This window comes from Dermacentor silvarum, chromosome 11, assembly GCF_013339745.2.
Source record: "Dermacentor silvarum isolate Dsil-2018 chromosome 11, BIME_Dsil_1.4, whole genome shotgun sequence".
NCBI lineage: Eukaryota > Metazoa > Arthropoda > Arachnida > Ixodida > Ixodidae > Dermacentor > Dermacentor silvarum.
The window spans coordinates 106,681,224-106,706,240 of record NC_051164.1 but is presented as its reverse complement, the minus strand read 5'-3'; the positions used below and the strand labels follow the sequence as shown (position 1 = coordinate 106,706,240).

Sequence of the window (25,017 nt, the reverse complement as noted above, 5' to 3'; positions counted from 1 at the left end):
GTCCGCAACCGTCGTCCCACGATCGTTGCTTTTTGCACACATTTACGTCATCTATGTCCTTAAGAAATGCTTCACAAGACTAGATAACCATCGAGAATGGTTCGTGCTCGAGAATGGTTCCTGCCATAATTTTATTCTAATACGTTAACAATGTACGGAGGGATACAATAAAATGATGTCAGTTGAGAGTAGCGCCTTGTCCTGTCGTCTTTCACGTGTCCGTTGTTTTTGCGCTAAACAAGTAATTATGGTTTAACAATGTAATTATAAAGCAAATTATTTATTTACCTTCATTTTAAAATTGAATAGTTTATTACGGTGTAGCTGTACATGGCTAGGTTCTGACCAAAAGTGCGTGTGTCGACAGGGTGTGTCGAAAAACGTCGCGTTGACAAAAATTGAATCCACGGTAGCCTGCTGCGCGCCGGCGGTGCTCCGTGGCTCCGGAGTGGATGGCGGAATAATAAAACGTCGTTTTGTAACCACCAAAGTATGTGCCTCGTTTTCTTGTGACGTCGACATCGCTGTAGCGACGTTATCAGCAGTTTACTTTGGTCTTTCCAGGACGCGCGTAGTCCGTACTGAAGAAGAAGGACGTGCATGGAAAGAGCGCCGGCGTGAGCAACAGCGTGAATGGGCGCGAAGGCGACGGGAAAGCCGCTATAGCCGAACGCGTGTCGTCCGAAGGATTCGTAACGTCGGATAGCCGCTCTGTGACCGATGAAGACCAACGGCGTGCACGTGAGGATCGCCTTCGCGAACAGAAGCGGGAGGTGCGCGCGAAAGCATTGACCACAGTGACAAGCAGTGACCACAAACTAATGGTTACCATGGTGACAAAGTTAAGAGAAAATAAAAATTGGCGTAGCTTGCACTGGAGGCGCAATGCTAAAGAGACAGCGGCGCTGGTGGGCACCTAGCTAGTCCTGGCTTTTTGGCTAGGCTAAGCACCACCAAGTCATCCCCAGCATTTCGCGAAATTTGTTCATTATTGATCAATTATCGATTAGCCATTGAATGACTATCTATTGGCTATCGCAAGGTACTGACCACGTATTTGGGCTAGGCTAAGCACTACCAAGTCATCCCCAGCATTTTCCAGAATTTACTTATTATTGATCGATTATCGATTAGCAGTTGATTGGCTATCGATTGGCTATCGATGACTGATTAAGCTTAAGTAGTCCCAACCATGCATAGCTAGACTTAGCCAGGATCAGCTGCGCTAGTTCACAGGGGTATGTGCCATTGCGCTTGGACCCTTTCTGCACCAACACCAGGATCGGCCCACATTTTCTGTTCGCACGTTACGGACTAACTCTCGGCTTATACAGCTCCGCTGTTAAAAGACGATAACAACAACGAAGTTATGTGTATGTGTCTTTATTCAATACCCGCCGGGGTGGCTCAGTCAGCTAAGGCGTTGCGCTGCTGAGCACGAGGTCGCGGGATCAAATCCCGGCCGCGGCGGCCGTATTTCGATGGAGGCGAAATGCAAAAACGCCCGTGTACTTGCGTTGTAGTGCACGTTAAAGAACCCCAGGTGGTCAAAATTAATCCGGAGCCCTCCACCACGGCGTGCCTCATAATCAGAACTGCTTTTGGCTCGTAAAACCCCAGAAAGAAGAAAGAAGTACAATAATACCCAGGAAAGTGAACGGGGGACAGTCCTCGATGCAATGCTTATTACCACAACACCGCACGCGTCTGCGGAGGTGGCGGGTTTCGGCACCTACCGGTGGAAAAGTTGTCGTTCATTTCATTAATCATTCCGTTCATTAACAACACGGTGGCTATTCCAAGTTCCGTCCTTATCTCCAATGACTTCACCAGTTCAACAAAGAAACTGTTAATCATTCTTCTATGTTTTACGACGGCGGCTCGTCCATACCTCCGTCCAACCTCACTGTTATTTGTGTACATGTGCGTATTCGGATAGTGTTCTTAAAGAAGTCGTGGCCTCCGAGCTCAGAACGGCGATGGGCCCCCGTGCGATCTCAGAGGCCACGAATAGAGTAGCATGAAGCTACGAAGGAAACCCGTAGTTTCGTGCTACTCTCCAAGTGGATGACAACGTATTAACGATAATAGTCTAGCCTTGGTAATGTTAGCCAGCGCCTCTCACGGCCACGGCGGCGAATGAAAAATGACAATTTTATGCTGCTGCAACCCCTGCCAGTGTTGATAATTTAGCGAGAAAGTGATTAAATGTGTCAAATATTACGTCACTTTTAACTACAATTTTGTCTTTAAAAAGTATTAGTGAATTCAAAGCGATCTTTTAATGACGTAAATAGCCAGTAAGTAATTTTCCCAGATAAACTCTCTTAAAGGACCTTGGCTAAGTTTATTGCCTCGCCTCCATTTTATCCCAAGGAGGATATACGCACCTTCATTTGTCGCGACTTCTAAAGGCACACCGAATGGCTTGCTAGTGATCCATCTGGAGGCATCAGTCTTTTTTAGGCGAAGCAAAATCTTGAAACCTGATGTCGTTTCAGGGAATTTGTGGTTATTTGGTCTTTTCACGTTCTGACTGTTGACTAGGCAACGCAGCAGGTAATTTAAGTATATTCTTGAAAGAAACTGTGTCGAAGACGTCTGAAAACAATAAAAACAGAAAAAGAAGCATAATTCCGAAAAAGTCATAGTCATCATTATCACTTGGCGACTTTCGCTAAAAAAGGAGTGTTTTGTGTGGCTATATACCTGTCGACTTTGTCAAACATAATGTTACCAACACTGACTGGTACTGAAAGCCTTACGCATGTAACGTAGTCCAATGATTCTCCGTAATTAATGCATCATTCAAGTTGAATAGATAAGGATTCTGTATCATTGCCTCATTATTTCCGTAAGTGCACTACGCAAAACGGACGGAAACATTGCAGCACATACGAAAACTTGAAATGAAATTGTATGCTTATTTCCTTCGAAGTTACAAATTAGTCAGGAAAACGGGACGCCGGGCAAAAAGCTGAAGCGGCTTGAAGCAACGGGCCCTGAACCCATTGATGACGCTACAGGAGACACGTGTCCCACCCGCTCGTGGTTGCGTGCACGTTACCACGAAGACAAATGACGCAAAACTTCCACCTATGGCGCAAACAAAAATCGAACTCGCACGTACTCGAATATAAAATAAAATCGCGACGCATCCTTTGCGTATTTGTACAGCATTTATTTGAAACGTATCAATCGACGTTTCATAGTTCGCTTAACGTTAAAGGGACACTAAAGAGAAAAACTATTTTACCTGTATCAGTAAATTACGCTTCCACAATACAAGAAAAAAAAAATCCACTCTTACCACGAGCAGATGCTTGGTTTATTTAGTTTCCGGAGTTTTTCGCATTTATTTCGAGCTCCAGCGAAATATTGCCCACAATAAGCTTTCCACGTTGGTCGGGACGCAATGCTCCGCCCGCCCGCTCTCACGGTTGCTTCGGCACGTCCGAGCGGGCGGCATTGTCCCGGCGTTCGGGTCATTCGGGACGCATGGCGTGATCGCGGGCTCGCGTGAAGGCCTCGTCGTCGAGCGGCCTCGAAGCTAAATACCTGCCACGCCCTCTCCTTCCCCCCATTCGCATTAAGGCCAGAGCGCCGCCTCGCAGCCCGAACACACGGTGCGGAAGAAAAACACGTCAGAACCACCGGCGCGCGGTAAAGCCGTACGTATACGCCAGACAAGTAGGCAGGAAACAAAAAAAAAAAAAAAACAGCAAGGGCATAAATGTTGCGCTCGTATTTTTCGCCCGTTTCTCCCACGCGGTGAAAAAATAATGAAGCTGTGTACTCCGCTGGCAAAAGCCCGCATCTTGTTTCCCGTTCCCGTAAGGCCAGTTGCAATGATAAAAAACAGTAGCAGTCAGTCTGAGCTTATTAGTTGGCCTTATTGAGAACTGATACTTGATATACAGAAAGCACTCTTTCACGGCATGTATAAACTTTGCTTGGTGCGTTCTTTTCTTACCGCAATTTTTTTTTCCTTTCTCGGCTTTACTTTTACTTATCTTGCGCCGTCCGTGTAACTTCGCCCACTTCCTCCATCCTCCTCAGTAATAAGTGAAATAATGACTAGATTAGGCTTGGCCAGATTGTGTTAAGCTGAATCAGGTCAGGTTAGGTTGCATCAAGAAAACCAGCGCACACATGCACGGACCAAGCAAAGAAGATGACAAATCGCTGGTGTCCAGCGAAGTGTCGTACTCATCTCTTGGTCGGTGTGTTTTGGGCGCGGGTTTTTATGATGGAATCATACCAACTCGCCCAGCTTACTGCGCTTCTAAGGTTCAATTGGGACAAGTTAGATCAAATTAGGTTAGGTTTGGTTACAATAGAGGAGAAGAAGGGAGAGGAGTACTGTTTGCTGCATGCTGACCTAGCCTTGCAAAAGTTGCCGGCAATTGCTCCACCAGAACGCCACTTATCAAGTGCTGTAGGCGGTGAAGCCTCTCATAATAAATACCGGAAATACTAACGGGGACAATATATTTGAACTGGCGCTCAAGAGACTGAGGGCAATTCATCCCACCTTGCCAAGACAGTACACCCACAGGCCTCTCTATTCACACTTCAGCTCTATCACGGAGGATCCGCAGCAGCCGAAACCCCTTCCAAAATGTACAGCGCCCTCACAAGAAAGAAATGTAACTTGCGCTGGTGTGCAAGGCCATGCTACACTTTAGTCTATCTATCAACGCCTTGCGCTCTATATCGAAAGGGCTAAGTCAGATTAGACCATTTCAGATTTGACGTAATTTGCGCGGGCATGGGCGACGAAGGAGCGCGTCCACTGCACGGAGAACACCCTGTTTGGTCCGACGTAACGTCCTCAAATGCAACAATAAAGATATACAGGAAGACCCCGGTTGTGCTCTCGAGTGTTCCGTGGTGCTCATTTCAAGGAAAGAATTTGAAAGCATTGCAAGCCGGGAAATGACTTCACAGCATCGTTGTGTTGTCATCGAAGCATCATGCGCCAGCGCAAGTTTAACACAGTAAGAATAAAAATTGCTTTATGGCTTTATTTCTTTTTTATTTTTTTTTTTTTTTTTTTGGCAAAGAGGAGGCTCAGTAAAAGTAATGGCCGGTTTCGCAGTGGCGATGCCTATATGGTGCACCTGCCTGTAAAGGGTGCTCTGCCTCACGCTAAACCTTACAAAGGAGAAGCCAGCTTTACAAAATGACTTCTTTCTACAGTTACAAATTATTTCGCGTTATTCGCTTACTGGCTGTTATCGTCACACATTTTTTTTTCCTTTTTTATAAGTTAATCTATGACAGAGACATTCATGCGAATTGACTAAGCACCAGTAATGGACGAAGCGCTAAACAGAGACGAATACAACGCGCTGTTTGGTGCGTTTCCTGCTGCAAATGAGTGCTTCAACTTATAACGAGCCGATATGGTGAATGTAATACTTGAGCCACTGTAACGCATTCCGACTGACTTGAACAAATCAATATAAGCCTACTTGACTCAATGTAACCACCACCGCACACTGCGATAAGTACGTTCATCACCGTTATAGCAATTAACGACATTGCAACACTGGAACTAGCGCCAGAAAGAGGAATTAATCATTTGTGGTGCAAAGGGCACCCAATGACCTGCTATTAAGCTATAAAAATAGCAAGGCTCTGCCTCAGATTTGAAATTGTTCTTTTATACACGGAGCGAGTGGACTGTGTCTAAAAATATATATATAATCAACACGATCTTGTTGCTGTGAGCTGAAGTAATAAATCGCGCCCTACTAAAAGTAAAAATATTTTCATGATTCTTTTTGTGAAACGGAAGCCACATTGCATCCTTATTACACAAAATGGCGAACTTAACTCCGGCCGCGATAAAGAAGCAAATAAATCAAGCCTCGCTGTCTCCCGTTGCAATGATGCGTCGTTTCTCTGTTGCTCGTTTATTCGCCTACGATGTTGCTCGTTTATTCGTCTCCTGTTGTTAGCGTAAGCCTGACAGCGAAAAATGCAATCACTTTTAATTCACCGTGTATCGCACTCAAGTTCGCAGCAGCACTTTATCCCCGAGCTACACCGTACGCTGCGTCAGTTGAATGACGCGCTGTAGCCGCGGTGCAATGCATTCTCGTGCGTTCGGTCGGCCATTAAAACCGACGCGTCATAAACATAATTCTCGGCATTCGCCCTTTGAACAACCGACGCGAAATTTAAGGAGGCCAACGACGTTGCGGCACCAACTGAGCCCTTGCAACCTGACCACCCATTACTCATGCGACAAACGCGTGGTATGTTGCCTGGTCCCGGGGCTCACATTCGAGCGAAAAATTACGCTTTCATTCTCGTTTTTACCTCTTTTTTTTTTTAGAGGGAGACTCTTTCTACCCATTCACTTCGCACGAGAGTGTCAGGTTGCACTGTTGTTTTCTTTCTGAGCATCAAACAGCAACGAAATCAAAGCACCGAAAACCCGCATAGAAAATGGACGGCTATGGCTAAAAGCGCCGTGTGTTCGAGTCTACATCGTAAGGAACTGTCTCTGCGTTGTCGACATCCCGTGATTTCTAACATAAAAAAAAATTTACCCTTGTCAATTAATCAAGCACAATGTGTAGAATATTGCGAATATATACCGCAAAAATAAAGCGGAGCGTTGAACCAATAAAAGTTGGTGTCGTCACATCATGTATAAATTTCGTATCCTCACTCTTACAAGCGAGACCGACTGACGGAAAACTTGACAAAGTTATGAGACACCATAAATTGTCGCATAGCATCTAGTGACTTGCAAACAATATGTCTAAACAAGTGCCCGGTAAATTATATGGGTGTTATTCATCGCCTTGCACATATCTAGCTTTTCTTTTATTGGTCCTCAAATATTACTTTGCATCATACTAAGAAATTGCCAGTAGAAGTAAGTAAAAGAGACGTCAGATTTGAAAGAAATATTCCATAGAAGCCTGAATGTGTATACTCTGTGGCATTGATATGCCTCAAGTAACATGGTTTTCTTCTTCTGTCCTGCATTATATTACTTGCATATTCATTGCTATGTGCCTTGTGCACTGCTCTGCGTCGTTTTCCTCGTTACAAACCATTTTATTAGTAAAACTAGTATAGGCGACGTAGATAGGAGGGTCGTGCCGTAGTACTACATGTAAAACAAAAGAAAATAAGAAAGAAATATAACGAAACAGTAAACAGCTAAAACGCCCACTAACGCATCAGAAAGCGTTTTACGTGCTTCAACAGTACTTAAACATTACTACATACCGTAATTAAGCATGAAGAAATGACCTCGTGTCGGCCTCGTATTGCGCTGAATTCGAGGACGGGCGATGCACTATGTCCTTAACAGCTGCAGCTGCTAGTGGTAGTTTGGCGCCTTTGCGTCCAGAGGGCGTTAAATGTCTGCGCCACGCTTGAAAGCGTAGAGAGACAACCAGGAGTAATCAAAAAGAAAGAAAGAGAAACAGAGAGTGAATTGGGTACAAAAAATGGACACAAAAAAGACCATGGAGATTTACAAGAATGGGGAGAAAGAAATGAAAAGGGAAAATCTGTGCGATAGCTGGTTGCCTAAGGACAAAAACATACCACAGCTAATATCCACTACAAGACGAGGCATGCGGCTGCTGCAGCAAAAATCCAGAGACCACTCAGCACATCCTAATGGAATGCGAAGGGATTCACTCAGTGAGACCCGTAGGTAACGTAGTACACCTTACAGAAGCGCTTGCATTTAAATTGCACGGAACCATGAACCGGTCAGCAGTCGAGATAAGCAAGATAAGTTTCGAGTATTGGTGTAAATAAAGCAGGGAAGAGATCGATACGACCGGATCCGTTACATTCATATGTAGCGGTATACAAGGTAGACAGGAAAGTTTTCAGGAAGAGAAAAAAGGTTAAAGATGTATACAAAAATGCTAAAGTGAAAATCATGTTATCATATCTGATTAACTCAAGTAGGCTAGGTGACCATTTGTCACCGCTCCGTTTCAAAGGGGATGGCAATAAATCATCATCACTACGCTATGCTTTCACGCGTGTAGAGGGTGTCGCGGGCACAGCAGGAGAGAATAAAAGCGTGGCGAGCGCTCTTCCGCTTCAACCCTCCGCATCGTGATTATTGTCGTTGCGTGTCGTTCTCTGTGTGCGACAGTGAATGTTATAGTGTAGTACACAATAGCTACATAGCACTCAGCGTAGTTGCATGGCGTCGCATATAGTTGAACAGCGTACACTGGCTCCACCAATGCAAGTCGTTCTAGAGCAATGTGAAGACATGCGTGTGTGTGTGTGTGTTCTTTTTTTTAACTATGGCGTTTTCGTAATCTATTTGTTAAGGTTCCTGCAGTGTTACTTTGCTACTTCGAGCTGTTGCTTCGCTTTCTCCATGGGCCGTTTGTTCCCTGCTCACCTCTGACTGGCGAGGGGGAACTTCTTACCTTATGCCGTTGCGACGCTTCCTTTGTTGCTCATGCATTTACGTTTCTCTCTCTCTCTCTCTCTCTCTCTCTCTCTCTCTCTCTCTCTCTCTCTCTCTCTCTCTCTCTCCTCGTTCCATTACAACAGCTTCCTTACACAATGCTACGCATAAAACCCGTAAGTTGTTTATTTTCTTTTTTTTAATAAATAGACACGTTTATTGTGCCTGTTGTAAACTTCTTAGAGCTTGCGCGAAAAATCAAGATTACTCTTCACTTTCGCCGCCGTTCCGAGAACGGAGTAAGGGTACCCGTCCAGAAAACTTGCATCGGCAGCCATACGGCACTTCAGTTTTAAACAATGTCATTCAACGACACGACCGTATTTTACTCTCAGGCGATCCAGTACAGCGCGCAAGTATAAGAAAACACGCCAGTACGCTTGTTTACAAAAGAAAGACGGAGAAGAAAAGAAAAAAGAAACAGAAGCACGCGAAACGCAACTCTGTGCGCGCACTCGGGCTCTATCGCTGGTTTCGAAGCGCAGGCAATGCTGCGCGGACGTTACGGACGCCCCATTAAACCCTTTCCTCGTCTCGAAGAAAACGCCACGCTTCAGTCGTTCGTCGCCCGGCCCGCGCATGCTGTTGCCGAGACCCCGTGTTAGGAGCAGGCTGACGGCGTTGCCCGGATGTCGTGGGGAGCAGACGGTGTCGCCAGGTTTGCTGGCGCCCGAGAATCGCCTAATCTCTTCCCGAGTGCCCGTCCAGACAAAGCGAGTGAGGACGAAGTCTGTAGACGACTGCCCCTGCTAGACTAAAGCCCCCCTTCACAGTTACTTGTGACTCGCCGCGGTAACTCGGTGGCTATGTAGCACTGCTGAGCTCGAGGTCAGGGGTTCGAACCCCGCCGCTGCGGCCGCATTCGGATGGAGGCGTAATACAAAAGAACTCTCGAGTATACTTATATATTTAGGTTCCCGTCAAAGAAACCTAGGTGATTTAAATTATACCGGTGAGTGCCGTGCGAGTACACACAGCAGATCGCGGCTGACGTAAATAAAGGTAGCGTTTCCTTCAGGTGACAAGGGTGAATCCGGTAAAAATGCGACGCTTAACTCCAAAACACGCTCGCAACACATTGGTGCTGCCCGCTTTAGAAGCTCTGTAAGCTGTAGTTTACGGAATTGCGTTGTGTGTTTTTGTTACGAGTATAGTAATTATCTTGTAGAACACTTGCGTGCCTAACTAAAATCAGTCGCCAAAAGTTAGTGGACTCTCACTTTTCCTTTTAAACGCAATAAACTTCACGAACATTGCTTCGACGGTTGCCTAATGAAAGCATTGCTACTTTTTAGACACGTTTTAATAGGAAATGCCCGGACTAAAGCCTCCTTAGCATGACGTACGACGTGTGCTATACAATAGCCGGCTTGATCGGTAAGGCGTTATACTCTACAGAACACGAGACTACGGGTTTGACTTGCTGTCACATTCCGACGTCGGCGGAATGCAAACACAAGCGTGTATTTAGATTTGGGAATACGTAAAAATGCTATTGTGTTGCATTAAATTGTATTGTGTTGTATTATATTGGATTGTGTTGTGTTATAGTATATTGAGTTCTATTGCATTGTATTTTGCTGTATCGTATCACATCGTATCGTATTGCATTGTGCTATATTATATCGTATCGTATTGTACTGTATAACTTTAGGTGGTAAAAATTGATCAGACGCTCTCCGCTACCGCATCCCTGGTAGCACACAGTGCTCCCTCGGGACGCAAACTCCGTCCGTTATCATTGTTACTTATTAGTGTAGTAGTGATCCAGTTCTCACTATATATTCCCAGCTCGACCGATGGCACGAAAGTTTCTTTACTCGGCACTGGGTGACTCAAACAACACGAACTTCGCTCAGATCCGCCATTTCGCAGCTACGAAACGGAAAAGCAGTGCGCAACAAATAACAAACAAGGGTCACTTAGAAATTGAGAGAGAACAAAAAAAGAAGAAAAAAAACTCGCATGGTTTTTTTCGCATGGTGAGTTACCGGCCTCATCAGATGAGCCAAACGCAATTAAGGATGACCCGGCGTTCGACGCTTCGCTAAACTCGCGAGATGACCCTTCGTCGTCGTGTCTGGGACAGGTTATTACGCGAAAACGACGAAGTGGGCACTGCGCAGGTGCACGATCGAGTAATAAAGCCGGCATCGGACACTGCGGTCGGACCGCGGCGCAGCATTCATCACGTCCAAAAATGAAAACCCTCCGGTAAAACTCGCGTGTTGAACTTCGAAAACAAGAAAGTAGTATCTGTCGTCACTCCTGGGCTTTTTTCTTGCTTTTTCTCAATCTCTCCCCAGTTTCATCTTTTATTCGACAGGGAAAACGAAGTTGTGCGCGCATGCGCGACTTCACCTTGTCAGTAGATATTGTTTTTTATGTCATAGTTTATTTTATTTCTCACCTCACGATTGCCCATTTCGTTGTATTCCGGTATCCGTTGTGCATGGTTTCATCGAAGCGAAAGGCTTTGTTCATTAATAAACCTCGCGGCTTTCTATTTATTAACGTCGTTAATGCACTTCCGAGTTCCAAACAGACAATCAAGTCCAAATTTCACGATGACGTTCATCACACGTCGTCTTTTAAACCGTGCAATTTTAATAGGGTAGGCCGGCATTGACTATCGTCGTAAGCCGTGCGACGTCTTTCCTGTCAGGAACACTGAAGACGGGAGCAGCGTCCGAAACAGGAAAGTAGGTGGCACTCGGAATTATTGTACATTGGACTGGTCTATATTTAAGCCATCCAGAGCGCTCTAGCGGCGTGTTTCACATTCGGCAGGTCGAAATCCAACGCTCGGAACACACTCGCTAAAGCCCACTCGCTAAAACCCACTCAGAGCGCCGCGCTCCAGCTGAGAGCGCTCGGAAGCGGTCGCACCTTCGAGCTGGGTGCGCGGCCAAGATCCGGCCGCATTCCGATCTCGTGGCTTCTCCGAGTTCTCAGGGAGCAGCTGAACGTTGGGCTCGGGTATGCTTTTTTTCTGTCTCCAGGAAGGTCGATTCGAATGGGTCGCGAAGCTTCGGGCAAAAAATCGAACCAGAACCAATCGTCACCGACACCATCAAAGGTGGTTATGGGAGCAGCGATTGAAGCGTGACTGGGTGAGGGGGGGAAGGATCATTTCTAAATAAAAAAAATTAATGCGTTAGCATTCTGTGAGTACTTCCCAGCAGCACGGGACTAGTTACCCAATTTGGCGTCGAATACGTTCATTGAAGAGCGGCACACATGTACTGGCGCACACCCAGTGACCCAAGTTGCCATCAAAGAGTTCATTGAAGACCGGCTCAGACCGAGTGGCACATACGCATGCTCCAAGTCAGCGTCAAATAGCTTCTTCGAGCAGTGGTGCCAACATCTACAGTGACCCATGTCGTCAGCACGGTGCGCCGTGCAGCGCACTGGTACGTACCGAGTACAAGTTGTATGGGAAGGTCGAAAATAAAATGAAGTGGTGGGAATTCACCAAGGACTGAAGCAACGATGCCCTCCGTCTCCATTGTTGTTCACGCTTTATGCTGAGGGCAAAGAAAGAGGACTGGAAAACAGCAAATTAAGGTTTGATTTATCCTACATGCGTAATCGACAAATGGTGCAACAGAAGGTCCCTGGACTAATGTATGCGGACGACATAGTGCTACTAGCGGACAATACAAGAGATTTGCAGACACTTGCAAATATCTGTGGCAACGCAGCGACAAATTTACGCCCTACGTTTAGCACATAGAAATCTGGAATTGTGAACTTTAACGAAGAGGCGAGAAATTACGTGGTGTCAATTCAAGAGCAAGTCATACCCATAGTCAATCAATATAAGTACCTCGGCGTATGCATAAACAAAGGAAAGAATTACTCATGCTACCATCAAGATAATCTGAAAATAAAGGGGAAGCGGAATGCAGCAATAATGAAACACATAGCACTGTGGGGCCACAATAAGCATGAGATGGTGCGTGGAATCTGGAAAGGAGTGATGGTGACAGCGCTAACGTTCGCAAATGCCATTCTATGCTTACAATCGGATATCTTGTCGGTATTGGAAGTTAACCAAAGATCAGTAGGCTGGTTGGCTTTGGGAGCCCACGATAAAACCACAAATGAAGCAGTGCAGGGAGACATGGGTTGGGCCTCTTTTGAAGTCAGAGAAGCACAGAGCAAAATTAGTTTTGACGAAAGGCTCAGGAACATGGATGAAAATAAATGGGCGGCTAAAGTGCACGAGTATCTGTACCTGAAAAGTGTGGACACAGAATGGAGGAAGAGGTCAAGAATGTTGGCAGCCAAGTACAGGGTAATTCAAACTGTAAATAGCCAACCATGAGTCATCGGAAAGAAAGTGAGAGAAAAAAAAAGTGTATTGGATGCAAACAATGAAAACAAAAAGGACCATGAAGATTTACAAGAATGAGAAGAAATAAATTAGAAGGGAAACATACAGAAACATGCCGGAGCAAGTATTCGCAACAAAATGAGGCATGTGTCATCATCATCATGATGATGATGATCATCATCATCATCATCATCATCATCAGCCTATATTTTATGTCCACTGCAGGACGAAGGCCTCTCCCTGCGATCTCCAATTACCCCTGTCTGAGGGGGGAAGGGGGGGGGGGGGCATGTGTATGCTGCAGCAAAGATCCGGAGATCACTCAGCACATCCTAATGGAATACGAAGGGATTCATCCAGTGAGACCCGGAGGTAACGTACGCCTTCCAGAAGAGCTTGTAAGTAAAGTGGACGGGAGCGTCAACCGGTCAGCAGGCGAGATAAGCAAGAGACGTTTAGAGTATTGGTGGAAAAAAAATCAGGGAAGAAATTGATAAGACTGGATTCGTTACAGGTATAGGTAGGGATACGAGGTAGCTAGAGAAGTTCCGAGGAAAAAAAGAAAAAGATTATGGAGATGTATACAAAAATGCTAGAATGAAAAACATGTGCAGCATTAATGTGCAGTAGTCACCAGGCGAGGTAACTATTTGTCACCACCCCGTTTCAAAGAGAATGCCAAAATTATTATTATTATTATTATTATTATTATTATTATTATTATTATTATTATTATTATTATTATTATTATTATTATTATTATTATTATTATTATTATTATTATTATTATTATTATTATTATTATTGCATTCTTGGAGAAGAGCGCCTCCGACCGGCCGGCGGAATTTTGGAAGTATATCCGCAAGCGTACCAGTAATCGCGGAGAGTGTTTTCGCCTGCTCGACTCTGGTGGAGTAGAAGTCCAAGCAGTAGCGGATTGTTTTGCTGCCCATTTCTCTTCCTTATATAAGCCTTCAGGTTTCAACGCTGGTGTCAGTCAGCAGCACACAACGGCTCCTACATCTAGTCCTGTGTTGTTTGATGCAAAGCTGATCATCGAATGCCTTAAGCGCTTGAAGCCTTCCCTATCTTGCGGTCCTGATGGCATCCCTTCCGCAATCTTAAAAGCGTACAGCGGTATATTTGCCCCAGTATTGACATCTATATTTAATAGCTCTCTGAATACTTCCACCTTCCCTCACATGTGGAAAACTGCTCGTGTTTTTCCTGTATTTAAGTCTGGCTGTAAAACCGATGTCTCAAATTATCGCCCGATTTCTCTTCTCTGTGCCACGTCTAAGGTTTTTGAGCTTGCTCTTCACAACGTATTGTCTTGTACTGTGAAGAACACATTGATTCCGAATCAGCATGGATTCCTCACCGGCCGCTCTACTATCACAAATCTCGCAAGCTTCATGACACATATCTCCGCGCCGGTACTTCAAAGGGGGCAAGTAGACACCATATATTGCGACCTCAGTAAAGCTTTTGATGTGGTAAGCCACTCACTGCTTCTCATCAAGCTTACGCACTTTGGTGTTGACTCGTCAATTGTAAATCTATTGCGGAGTTATCTTATTGGTAGATCATGTTTTGTTAACGTCAACGGCCAAACGTCTTCATCGTACATGGTAACCAGCGGCGTTCCTCAAGGATCAGTGTTAGGACCACTCCTTTCTTTAATTTTTATTAATGACGTTCTTTCCGCCATTCGACATTCTTCATTCCTCCTATATGCTGATGACATAAAGATCTTTAAGGCAATTCAGTGAATCACTGTTGATGACTGTCGCATCCTGCAGTCTGACCTGCTTTCTTTTTCTAAATGGTGCACAGATAATAACCTCACCTTGAATGCTGCTAAGACCAAAGTCATGACTTTCACCCGCAAAACAGCAAGCATCTCTTTTTCTTATTCAGTAGATTCTGTACCATTGTGTAAGGTCCGTGAGATCAATGATCTTGGTGTACTTTTTGATACAACCTTACACTTTTCAGCTCACACTAAACGCGTTGCAATGCGGGGCATGCGCACTCTTGGCTCTGTTTGCAGACTGTCGAGAGAATTCAATTCTCCTACACCGTTCCGCAAGTTGTACACAACAATCTGTCTTCCTCAGCTCGAATACGCGTCGCTCGTCTGGAATGGCATTTCTAGATCCAACAGTGACATTATAGATCGGGTCCAGAAAAAGTTTCTAAGCATATATCATCACCGCTTTGCAAACACGGACTCTGGGCCCTGCTCTAGCACTGTTGGATTATTGCCATTGCCCTTACTTCGCTGCCGCCGTAATCGTGCTGACCTGCTTTTCCTTTTCAAAATCCTTCACGGTATCCTCATGTGCCCCGAACTCCTCAGTTGTATCACATTTCGTATTCCGCGCAATATCACCAGAGAACACAGACCTTTCCATGTTGCTGCCTGTCACCACCAACACTCAACCGTCCATAGAATACAGAGTCTTTATAACGCCCACTTTCATGACCTTGATATTTTTCACAACTCTCTGTCTTTGTTCTGCTCTCAGCTTTCCGTTGTTGTGTCTTAGTTTCGCCATATTGTTCAACTTCCCTTCTCCATTTTATTATGTATGCATTTTGCGCCTTCGGTTACATGTATGTACACTTTTCTTTTCAAGATTGATATTTTTTATTCATTGTTTTTTTTTTTTTTCACTGATACTCCCCTGCTGTATTTCTTTTTCTATGTATACGTGCGCCAGCACCCAGACCTCACGGTTGTTCCTGGGCACGATAAATAAATGATTGATTGATTATTATTATTATTATTATTATTATTATTATTATTATTAGTAGTAGTAGTAGTAGTAGTAGTAGTAGTAGTAGTAGTAGTAGTAGTAGTAGTAGTAGTAGTAGTAGTAGTAGTAGTAGTAGTAGTAGTAGTAGTAGTAGTAGTAGTAGTAGTAGTAGTAGTAGTAGTAGTAGTAGTAGTAGTAGTATTATTATTATTATTATTGGTTTTTGGTTTGTAAGGTATGCGTGCGCCAGCACTCAGACCTTAGGGTTGTTCCTGGGCACGTTAAATAAACATGATTGATTGATTGATTGATTATTATTATTCTTTCTATTATTATTATTCTTTCTATGTACAGCCGAATATCTCCCCTGTTTTGTTTGATGAGGTTATCTCTTCCATTGAAAGCGTAATATCCTCCCATAGTAAGCACAAAATAATTATTCTTGGTGATTTTAATACACCAGGTATTCATTGGAACACACTTAGATATTCTCATTACAATCATTACACAGAGAAGAAATGCAGTCTGTTGTTGGACTTTCTGTCCTTCTGTTCCCTTCAGCAGCATAACTTGATTGCCAATTCCTGTGGCAACGTCTTAGATCTTTGCATCTCGAATGCTCAAGTCTTAGATGTATCTCGTTCCGAAATTTTCCTTGTGCGTACCGATAAGTTTCATCCGCCACTAAAGATAACTGCCTCTGTGTCAGCACTGAGGCACAGCTCCTCCAGTGGCATAAATGAATCCTCACGCTTTGCTTTCAAGCGTGGTGATTATCTTGGTTTATATAATTTTTTGTCCACCACCGACTGGTCACTGGTTACAGACAAAAGCAACGTTGATGAACAAGTAGATCAGTTTACGGAGCTTGTTTTGAGCAGTATGCGCAAATACATTCCCCAGTACAGGCCTAAACGCTCTAGATATCCCCACTGGTTTTCATCTGAACTCATAATTTCCCTAAAGCAGAAAGATCGCGCACACCGAAAATCTAGATTTCCGTTGCCTAATGAGTGCAGAGATGAATTCCGCTTTTTTCGGGCTCTCTGTAAACGTCTCTATAAGCGGGATCTAGACTCATATATGGCATTCTTGAAAAAAAGCGCCTCCGACCGGCCGGCAGAATTTTGGAAGTATATCCGTAAGCGCTCCAATAAACATGGAGAGGGTTTTCGCTTACTTGACTCTAGAGGGGCAGAAGTCCAAGCAGTCGCGGATTGTTTTGCAGCCCATTTCTCTTCCTTATATAAAGATGCAGGTTTCAACGCTGGTGTCAGTCAGCAGCACACGATGGTTCCTACATCTAGTGCGGTGTTGTTTGATGAAGAGCTTGTCCACGAATGCCTTAGGCGCTTGAAGCCTTCCCTATCCTGCGGCCCTGACGGCATCCCCTCCGCAATTCTAAAAGCTTACGGCAGTATATTTGCTCCGGTACTGACATCTATATTTAATAACTCTTTGACTACTTCCACTTTCCCTCACATGTGGAAAACTGCTCGTGTTTTTCCTGTATTTAAGTCTGGATGTAAATCAGATGCCTCGAATTATCGCCCAATTTCTCTTCTCTGTGCTACGTCCAAGATTTTTGAGCTTGCTCTTCACAACATATTGTCTTTTACTGTGAAGAACTCGCTCATTCCGAATTCACATGGATTTCTCACCGGCCGCTCCACTATCACAAATCTCGCAAGTTTCATGACACAGATCTCCACGCCGGTACTGCAAAGGGGGCAAGTTGACACCATTTACTGTGATCTCAGCAAGGCTTTTGATGTAGTCAGCCACTCGCTGCTTCTGATCACGCTTACGCACTTTGATGTTGACTCGTCAGTTGTGAATCTCTTGCGCAGTTATCTTCTTGGTAGATCCTGTTATGTTAACGTCAATGGCCAAACGTCTTCTTCTTACATGGCAACTAGCGGCGTCCCTCAAGGATCTGTATTAGGACCACTCCTTTTTTAGTTTTTATTAATGACGTTCTTTCTGTTATTCGGAACTCTTCTTTCCTTCTATATGCCGATGACATCAAGATTTTAAAGAAAATTCACACTGTTGATGACTGTCGCGCCCTGCAGTCTGACCTGTTTTCTTTTTCTAAATGGTGCAAGGATAATAACCTTACCTTGAATGCTGCTAAGACCAAAGTCATGACTTTCACACGCAAAACAGCAAGTATTTCTTTTTCTTATTCTGTAGATTCTGTGCCGTTGTGTAAGGTCTGCGAGATCAATGATCTTGGTGTACTTTTTGATGCAACCTTACACTTTTCGGCTCACACTAAACGTGTTGGAATGCGGGGTATGCGCTCTCTTGGTTCTGTATGCAGACTATCGAGGGAATTCAAGTCTCCTACACCGTTCCGCAAATTATACACAACCATCTGTCTTCCTCAACTCGAATATGCGTCGGTCGTCTGGAATGGCTCTTCTAGATCCAACAGTGACATTATAGATCGTGTCCAGAAAAAGTTTCTAAGCATATATAATCACCGCTTTGCAAACCTGGACATTGCACCCTGTACTAGCACTGTTGGATTGTTGTCATTGCCCTCACTTCGCGACCGACGTAATCGCACTGACCTCCTGTTTCTCTTTAAACTCCTTCACGGTAACCTCACGTGTCCCGAATTTCTCGGCTGTGTCATGTTCCGCATCCCACGCAAGATCACCAGAGAACATAGACCTTTCCATGTTCCTGCCTGTCATCACGAACACTCAACTGTCCACAGAATACAGAATCTTTATAACGCTTACTTTCGTGAACTTGATATCTTTCATAACTCCTTGTCATCGTTCCTTTCCGAGCTTTGCCTTGTGTTATAATTTCATGTATTGTTCAAGTGCCCTTCTCCTCCTTTTTCTTTTGTATTTACTTTGCGCTTTGTTGTCGGTACTCTCTTCTTTTCACAATTTTTTTTTATTCATTTATTGTTTAATGATTTTTCCCTGAGTGTTTTGTTTTTGGTTTGTAATGTATGCGTGCGCCAGCACTCAGACCTTAGGGTTGTTCCTGGGCACGTTAAATAAACATGATTGATTGATTGATTATTATTGTTATTTATTGGCATAATAATATAATATATAATAATAATTGGCAATAATAATAATAATAATAATAATAATAATAATAATAATAATAATAATAATAATAATAATAATAATAATAATAATAATAATAATAACCAAAGCGCATAACAGGAATTCCGCTGCAATACACGCCTCATAAGCCGTTGCGACGGTGGCAATACGATGTGTCGCTAAATTTATTGTCTCCAGTGTCGAGAGGACTCCGCATCGCTCATGAAATTATCTTCTAATTTTCGCTTTGCGAGTTCTCGCAAGAGAGAGACAGTAAGGCCCTCGCATTATCAGCAGTATAAGTGTGTTCGTTTGGCGTGCTGCCTGTAGTATATAACAGCGGCAAGCACAGCCATCGAACCTAATCCCAAGGGTCCAAATGCGTTCGCTACTTAAACATATGTCACCGTACATTCAAGACTGACCGCTGGTGCCAGAGAGTGCTCGGTGATACAAAAAATTTTTGCGCCACCCGTTGGCGCCGGGTACACCCAGCCGATGCGCTGTGGCGTGCGATGAAAGAGAGGATCTTTTGTGACGCACTGTGACTGCATTTGGTCCCCCAGCGATCACCCAGCGCCCACCGGTGACGCAAGAAAGCGCCGGCCGTCCATGCGGGCCGATTACCGCGTTTAAATCACTGGCCACTGCACCACACGATTCGCGACACGTGTACGCGTTCTGACCGGACACACCTCAATTGGCGACAACATTCAAGGAACTTCAGCTATACCGTAGGTGGTCTTGCGCCGAGCAAAAACAGTGTTAATCCGGTGAAAACTAACGCCTGCAACATGTGAACGAACGACGCGTGGCACTGTTACGGGAACGCCCCGAATGCTTCCGCCTCAAGAAGAATGTGCGTTGTCGCTTAAGAAATATAGAGCCACACGTTAAATGCAGAATTTATTTTCAGGACCACCCACACACGGCGCTTGCCGAATCCGCCATCGCCTACGCGGTCTCTCGCGGACACCAAATTCGCCCACGAAATGTACAGTTCGCTCTCAAATTCCTGTCACGTCTTGTTTACATGTCGCGGGCTTTCACCAGTTTTTTTTTTTATTCTCCAAGCAGGTATCTTGCCCTCTTTAGAGTACATTCAAGCACTCAGCTAGCGGGAAGGGGGGGGGGGGGGGAGAGAATATCGTGCGTTCTCATACTTTCGTTTTCCGCGCTAATCACGCGCTCAAGACATATACGACTTTACCCATACTCTCTACAATTTCCGTACGAATTCAACGGCGAAGATTTTGCAAATATGAGCTCCCAAACAGAACCTTTTTCAGGAACGTACCTACACGTATTCCTAACGTGGCTTCCAACCGCTCGCGCAGAGCGCAACCAAAGCCTCCTTGATAATGAAGTGCCTTGAAGCTTAAAGCCCCGAGGTCATACACGCTGGCTTACAACCCAGTTAAGCTCGCGTCATGAAAAAGGCGAGAGAGAAAGAAGGGAAGAGGAAGAAGACAATGTTGGCCTGCTAAGCCTTGTTGTCGCGGTTTGCTGGTGTTTCTCTTTGAATGTATGGCCTGTCTGCACAAGTATACGTGACGTCAGGCCTCTAAACGCCCACGCCTTTTGCTGTCCAGGAGGCGCTGGCGCAACGCGTGCGAGTTGCGTGAAATAACGGGGGTTATAAAAAGTAAACATAAACAAGCACAGAGCGGGGCGAATGCGAGGTTTAATAAAACTTGTGCGTTCAGCAAACGGGCGTAGACAACAGCAGACGTGTTTTGCCAAACGACGTCTAATTAAAGACCACAGCTTCGGGAATAACAATGGCGTGTGCGTCTCATTCCTCGACGTATACCTTGCTCGTCGCGGTTGTGTGCACAAGATCAAACACCGCGTATATAATGCGGAACGCTGACCCTCCGATTTCACTCAAAAATGAGAACTGCGGAACTTTAAAACTGTTTTGCGGGGTTACAGCGCTGTAAACGTGGCTCCCTAATTTTTTATGCAATGAGCATTCTTTGCCTACTTCAGCCGTTTTGAGCCTATCTATCTATGTATCTATCTATCTAGCTATCTATTTATCTATCTATCACGCCGTCGTCATTCCAACTTCGTCATCAAGTTGTCATACCGCCGTCATCAGACCATGCTCGTCATAGACTCGTCGTCACCTCATTGTCCTCATGCCGTCCTCGTTGATCAACGCTGTCATCGTCATACCATCATCATTTCAGAGTCATCTCGCTGTCGTCGTGCCGTCGTCGCCATGACGTCATTGTCGTTCCATCAACGTCGTTCCTTTGGTAATTCCATCCTCGTCACTGCGTCGGCGCCACGCTGATCGGCGACCTTGGCAAGCGGGTGCCATAACAAAGTGGGCCGATTCCGAAGACGGCGCATATCGCATATAGCCGAAGCAACGCATGTCTCAGAATGACCCACTTTAAATAAACATGACTACAGCAATACGGTGCGTCGTTACATTGCTTGAATAATGATAACCGCAGTACAGCCGACAGTCATCTTGAGATGAGTTCTGCCGCAATTTTTAACTTTCGCGATTTTCATCGATTCTCGTAAACTGTTGGTGCCGATATCCTCAGCTGCAATCAGTCACAATAATGTAATTCTTTCTTTCAGATGCAACAAAATCATTTATGTTATATATTATGTTATTATTTCGGCATTTTTATTAATTTAATTCCTTATTTTTTGTTGTAGAACACAGAAAACTGGAGCAGAATCAAACATCAGTAACATCAAACGATGTCTAAAACAGAACAGAGAACAGTTGTTCATTATATCCCCTTCAGTAACAAATTATGATGGACTGTCAATAAATGTCCAACGTGCAGATTATCATTCCAAGATGCTTCTGACTTAAAATTCATAATAGTAGAATGATGCTTTGGATATTACCTAATAAGTAGCCTTAATTAGAGTAAAAAATTGCCGCGTATTTCCTTTTTTTCCTTTGTTTTCGTATAGCTGAATCACCAGCTCTACGCCCACTCACAAATTTATTAATGGCTGCAGGCATTACGAAGAACGGAAAGCGGCACGTCGCACATACCGTCAAACACCGTCCTGCCTTCATTAAAATGGTCGTGTGTAACAACACTCTCCCCACTGGAGTGAACTAAAGCCACATTGGGCAAGCACAGCGTTAATTTTACTCGCACCTTAATGTTCATGTTGTTGTTATCGTTGTTGTAGTTGTTTCTTGACACTACGGGGTGAAGAGTCTTCCGGACCTCAATAAATTTCACTACCTACATACTACTGGTCAGAATCGACAAAAAAAATGTCGCCAACGCATGTGGGTGTACATCGTAACTGAGGGATATTTCGCGCACATCGGGCATCTTCGTATAACTTGCTCGAGTTTAGCGTACACCCACACTTCTAAATGGATTCTCAAAAAAAAATTATTGCCGGAGATTACCTTTTCATTTTATTTTCAATTCATTTCCTTTGATGGTTTTCGTGAATTATACTTATGTGCCTGCATACGTCTCGCACTGGCAGTTCTCGCCTGAATTAGCTTAGTACATTCACTTCAGCCTAGATTGTTTGGATAATTCTACTTCATCGTGGTGTCGTCACTAACCGCCGCGGTTAGTGACGACACTTTCGTGTGCTTAGATTTAGGTGGTCAAAATTAATCCGGAGCCCCACACCGTTGCCTGTATATCAGTTTAAATTTTAACATATTTACCACCTATTTCTGATAAGACTATCCGCGTTTTTCTTTTTTCTGTACTTATCCGAATGTATGGTGTTTTGGTCGCAGTTTCCTTTAGCGACTGTCCAAGTGCAATTTGATGATGTCGTTACAATAACATTATTTTGGCGTGCTCGGCTGTCAAACCTTGCTGGGAAGCCACCAGGTCCAGCTTCTGTACGTATCAGCTTTTATGCGGCTGCTCTTTCCTTTATGGATAAAGGAAAATAAACACGACTTTACTTGAAACTCATGTACTGATTATCGCCGCTTTACATCTTCATCTCTTGCGTTCTGCTTGGCGCCCAAGACATCATGAGCAATTTATTTTGTAACAACACGACAACTTGGACGTTGACCTGCAACCGTGCATCACTTTCTCCCCTGCAAACGGTGTTATCTCTAAAGACGATGAAGCGGCCGGGCTTCCATCGAGTTCACACCAAACTCGGCTAACGTGATAGATTGCACGAAGAACGTGTTACGACAAGCCGTCCAAGCGAAAGTGTTCTTCAAGTTTAAAATGGGGCGCCAGCCTTTTATTTCTTTAACATGCCGTCACCAACTCGCGACGGTATGCGCTCGACGCTAAAATTTTTGGCAATGTGCGCCCCTCGCTTCGTTGAAGCTCTAGCGTAGAACTTTTGTACAACTTTCAGCGAACACCATTGATAAAAACATGATCGCTACGTACGACAGCAGTGCAATAAGAAAGGGAGCAAAATACAGATGACTCTCACGGTAAATCCACTCTGTGTTATAGAAATAATCTTGTATAACATTAAACGAGATTATCTCTCACAGTGTAACCTTTTTATTATCTTTTTATATCGCCATTTTCTCGACTGAACCTGTTAAATAAATAATAAATTATGGGGTTTTACGTGCCAGACCCACGATCAGATTATAAGGCACGCCGTAGTGGGGTACTCCGGGAACTTTGGACCACCTGGGGTTCTTTAACGTGCCCCTAAATTTAAGTACACGGGTGTTTTCGCATTTCGCCCCCATCGAAATGCGGCCGCCGTGGCCGGGATTCGATCCCGCGACCTCGTGCATAGAAGCCCAACACCATAGCCACTAAACAGCCACGGCGGGTGACTGAACCTATTCCTGCTGATGTTATTGCTAACAGTTATGAGCTCTGTAGCCAATATCATTTTTTCAATTATTTTTCTCTTGCCGAATACTAGAAGCCTTGTACACGATGCCGTTACTTCGCGGTGGGCACAAAGGCACGGAGCTTATCCAGCTGAAAATGCAGGGCTTCACTAAATCGCTGTTAATGTATTGCAGATTGCGCCGCCAGTGTGTGACAACCTTACTTGCGCGAGATTCTTTCCGTGCCGGCTGCTGATATGCGCGTCTACGCCACGGAGTCAGCGAGATAGGCCGCAAATGAATTGCCTGGAAATGACACAGCAAGTAAAACGGAGTTATCCGAACGCTTCTCGGCGGCAAAGAAAACCAGAGAATCCGCTATCTAATAGGACACGGCGGTGAAAGAAAAAAAAACTGCGTAATCGCTGTGATGTGCTTCCGAGAGTGTTACGTACGTACCGCAGTCAGCAGTTGACGAAAGCGCGGTCATTTAAGAAAATGGGAACATCAGCTGTGCCGCAGAGTTGACTGTGCAATATTGCGAAGCCACGCAATTTGAAGCTTCGTAGTTTTAAGCGTGGCAGTTTTCAACGCCTACTATATACTTGTTTGTTCTGCGGAATTTAGACTTCTGGCGGCAGTTCCCGTCAGCATAAGCTCGGCCATTATAGCAGTGGCGGTCTCTGCCCGCCTTCCGTGGAGTCCGATTTTTTTAAGCTCTGCGCATTCGCGTTTGTAGTTCCTGAATGCGCTGAAAGTTTGAGGAACAGAATTCCTCGGTTCTCGCTGCGGCTCCAAATCTGCTGAGCCACAGTTTTTCGCCTCACAAGGAAATGTATTTGAGCTAATTGTGCGGCGCCGTTCGCTGCAATTTGGGCTGATAGTTTCCGCGGCCGTCATTTGAAGCTCGGATCGTCGGGCCTTAAAAAGAGCACACATCCGTTACGCATGCCTGATAATAAAAAAAAACGAGCATTTAACTTGTTTGTGGAACACAAGCAGCATCTTTAACGCCTCTGACGGAGTGCGGCTGTAAAATTAAATCCAACTTCGGGAGGTTGCCATGCTTGGCGACTGGTGGTATTTAGTGGCGCAGGGGCCCGGTATGGACATAGAGGGGCATTGCAACGTTTACACTGCAGTATAGAAGATGAAACTTCGTCCTTTAACAAATTTTCGCAAATAATTTAAACGAAAGAGAGAGATGGCAAGATAGATATGAAATGAGACATGAAAGACGAAGACCACCGAGCCGGACAGGAATAGGCGAACAGCCTATTTCACCCAGATGGTTCAGGCATTGAATGCCAGGGGCGAAAATTCTGGACAAGCGCGGATGCGCTGTATCCGGTGGGGTTCTAATATAAAGGCCCAAGCATTCAGGGTCAGTTAAGCCACTAGGATACCCCATTCACCGGATACGGCTAGCTAACCGCGGGGTGCATGCCAACTTACATTTGCTCAGGCCACTGGTGTCGCATACACCAAAGGCCTGCATAAAGCGCACGAGCCGCTGCGTGGGAGGTTGCTTGATTTAACGTTCAAAGCTATCGCCCGAAAAAGGGACGAGCATTTGT

General features: G+C 44.7%; 1 protein-coding gene across 3 annotated transcripts in view; it reads right to left on the bottom strand.

Annotated features, from left to right (window-relative positions):
• Window positions 1–25,017, bottom strand: part of LOC119433508 (uncharacterized) — a 47,930-nt gene that overhangs the window by 22,163 nt on the left and 750 nt on the right. The gene's annotated exons all lie outside the window — the stretch shown is intronic.